Below are 3,955 nucleotides of genomic sequence, written 5' to 3'. Positions count from 1 at the left end.
GTCAAGGCTACAAACCCCAGGTTCTTGTTCCATTGTCCCATTAGACTTCATTCACAGAACACAAATGCAAAGATAAAATTAATTAGAGCTTCAACACCTCAGGTGTTGCACTGGGGGTGTGAGACCTGTGTTCCTTCCACTGTCACCCTCTGTGAGGCCCTGATGGGTATAGAGCCCTGGGTGGCTACAGGGTTGCAGGCCCAGGATACCAGCCGTGCTTGCCAGTTGGCTCCCTGAAATCTTCCACATAAATAATATGTGAAAATACAGAGAGTAATTCACTTACAGAACCACAGAGTTACCCTAATGCCCATGGATACTACCCCTTATCTCATCTACTGTTGTGTATGTACACAGAATTCATGACTTGGAAATATATCTGTAAGGGAATGAGTAAAATGGGCCAGTAAGGCACCTATTGAACATTTAGCAATCAGATAAACAACTTCAGTGAAAAATTATGGACTTTGGTTTTCTGTTCTGTTTTGTTATTTTTTAAGTTTGATTTAGCCGTAATTTACCTCCCTTCTCCCCACTGAAGTCATTTTCCTTTTCATCTTCCACAAAACTCAAGAATTTTTCATGTTTGTCGGAACAGAAACGGTTAAAACAAATTTTATCCAATTTCTATTAGGCCTCGACATGAAGATTAATGCAGTGTCACATTTTGGTTTTAAACCCAGTGTTAACCACTGGAAGCTATGTACTATTTTTCTCTCCCTCGCATCTTTAATTCATGACTGTAGCTGAATATTTATCCTAAAAAGATTTTTAAAAGGTTGATTGATCTGACGGGCACTGGCCTGGATCAGATCCCATGATGGATAGTGCTATTTGTTTTTGTTTTAACACCAGCAAACAGTTCCTTTCCTGGGTAACGGAAGGCTTGACAGAGTGTAGCTGTCTTCCAGAGCTGGATTTCCCAGCATGGCCAGAACAGGGACTGCTGCCTGTTTGCACCAGTGGCATCTGGGGAAGAAGCCTGGGTCCTTCACTTGACTCTGAACTTCTCTTTCTTCTTTTAAACCTCACCAGATTTTGGCTGGATATGTGTGCCTCATTCAACACCCAGCTGCTCAGTTAACATCTGTGAGCTGCTAATTAGTTGGGGAGTTTTGTGGCCCATAGGAGTGATCTGTGCTGCCCAATCAATGTAGCAGAACAAGAGTCTAGGAATGGAAATGAGCTGCTGGGGATGCTGGGCCGTTTTGCATGCTGCTGTCTGAATCCTGGAAACAAGTTCCTCTGTGGTTGCTAGTTTCTACTCATCAGCAGACATTTTCAGGGATGGGGCAGGTTTTATGTATCTCTTGGTGTTTACTATGTAGTTAGCAGTCAATAAATGCTTATTAAATTGGTATGGCTCCAGTCTTCCTTCCTTTTCTCCATTTTCACTGCCAAATTCTTCCCCCGAGAATTAATATTAGTATCACTGGCCACATCTTTGCTGGGGATTTTCCTCTAAGTTTGTTTACCTGGTCTGGTGAAGCAATACCACTTTTTTCAACACACTTTCCAGACCTATGAGATTCTAGCAGACGGTATCCTTTTTAGACTTCCATACCAGAGGTGACTTTGAATACTAGGAGTCCTTGGAGAAATGACAAGTGACCTTTCCTCACTTATCTCAGAAGATCACTGCTAGAATCCATTGACCTTTTTGTCTGTGGGTTGCTTCTCTAAAATGAGATGAAGAATTAAATTATAAGCCCAAATCTCCATTAAGCCAAAATTCATTTTCCTTCTTCTTTCATGAAGAGCAGTAACAAATTTTGCTTGGTGGGGACTTTGCCTCCTCATTCAGTCCCTCGGTTAATAAAATCAAGGCTATTCCTAAAATCAGATTAAATAATTTGACTCTTCTCTTTCTAGATATTCTGGAGCGCTCAGTGTCCTTTCTTGAAGAAGCAGAAATTACCTCATATTTTTCCTCCAGTGGCCTTTGGATGCTCTGCCAACAAAGCAAAAGTAAAAGGGAAAGGGGCAAGATAGAAAAAGCCAGCAGGCAGACAGGGAGTCAGGTTCCACTAACTAGTCTTGTGGCACTCTGGGAGTCTCAGTTTCCCTTCCATAAAATTTAGGATGATAAAGCTAACTTTTTTTTTTTTTTGATAAAGCTAACTTTAAATGGTCCTTTTTGGTTCTAAAAGTCTAGGTATCTCAGAAAGTTGCAGGCTCCATAAATACACTGAAATTGTCCAAGCCTAAGGAGATTGGTGTGTGTGTATGTGTGTGTGTGTGTCTGTGTGTGTCTGTGTGTGTCTGTGTAACATTTTTTCTCTTTCTTCCTTCCTTCCTTTTTTTTTTTTTTAGAAAAAAAAAGAACAGAACAAAATGAGCTCAGATTGTAAATTCAGCTGACTTTTTTCTAAACCACTGGATTCATTTTCTGAAATTGCTATCTTTTCCTTCAAAAGCCTTGTCTGTCCTCAGCTCAGTCAGACAGCTCCATCACTTTTATATTAGGTCTCTGTGAAATAAGGAAGCTTTATAGAGTAGGCTTGGAGAGAGCAATGTCAGGGCACAGAGGTGGCTGAAGAGGGCATCTATACAAAGTTCCCAGGAGGAAATACTGACTTCCCTTCCATCCTCTCTTGACATCCAGAGCCCAATCCAGAATCCCAGTGATCAAAATGCTGTTGGTTAATCAACTTACAGATAATGAGTTTTCAAGTGACTATTAAGTACATAAAACTAACCCTCATATTTATAATCCCAATAATCATATAGGCCTTGGTTTTCAAAATCAGAGAAGGCCCTGTTACTGGGTTTTAAAGACAATACTTTCATAAAAGGACATAATTTTCAGAAACTATAGAGATGAAAATCACAGAGTTTGCAGCAGCAGTCAGGATAGGTTTGCATTAGGGCACCTCCATTTACTAGCTATGTGAGCTTTCGATGCCCTGACCTTCAATGTTCTCATATGTAAAATGGGCAAGGAGCAACTGAAAATAATTATGGAAAGGGCTTGGCATAGTGTCTGGCACATAGTTAATACTCCATAGGGTGTCATTATTAATAGTGACATGACATTAACAATACACAACCGAAGTGACCCTTACTTGCCCCAATCTAGAAAAGCAACTGTTGCCTGAGGAATCAGATACCCTGCTAGATTCTTCTTGGGTCTCTGAAGCAAAGGTAAGGTGGGAAAATGCTCTTCTGTTTCAAATTGTATTTTAAAGTAAACATTGTTTTCTTTTGAAAGCAAGAGAATAAAAAAATTTAAACAACTATAAAAATTATGAAGGTCTTAAAAGGAAGGAGAGAAAGAGAATAATTTTTGGCTCTTGGTTGGTGCACAAGGGTGAGTCTGAACTCTCCCTTGGCTGGAATTGGTGCTCTAGCCCTAGAAACCGGAGAAGGAGCGATTGACAAGCAACGGAGAGGGAATGAGGACTGTCATAGGCGCCATATGGCCCCAAGCAGCCTGGGACTCAGCAATGCTTGTTGGACTGAAAGTATCTATTCTTCTGTCATCCCCACCCCCTCCCAATCCCTGGAAATCAGATGGTGTTATAAATCTAGAGGGCCAAGGCAGATAGATGACAGACAGTGACTCATCCTGAGTGGGGATGATGCCCTGGTAAAACAACAGTCCTTGTTTTTACATTAGACATTCAGATCCATGTTGAGATGAAGCTCATATTCTCTCTTAGGGCAAGGGATGGCCCTAAAGGCCCAAAGCAATGTGCGTTCAGGTTCAGATCTACCCATGCTCCTGCCTACAGCCCATGTGGTATCCACCATAGCCATCAGAGGATGCCTGACAGGGTTTGCTTATATTACTCAATCCACAGCAGATCCAGGTTGGCCCCCAGTCAGTCAGGAATGGATAAACACAGAAGTGCAGAATTGCTTTACCATGTCTGGCTCCAAATTGTGAGATGTTTCAGTCTGAGGTGCAACCCAAGCAACCCCTGAAACAAACTTGCAGAACTGACTGGCTAGA

The sequence above is a fragment of the Sciurus carolinensis genome, chromosome 13 (assembly GCF_902686445.1).
Source record: "Sciurus carolinensis chromosome 13, mSciCar1.2, whole genome shotgun sequence".
NCBI lineage: Eukaryota > Metazoa > Chordata > Mammalia > Rodentia > Sciuridae > Sciurus > Sciurus carolinensis.
Note: the sequence above shows the minus strand (reverse complement) of the source record.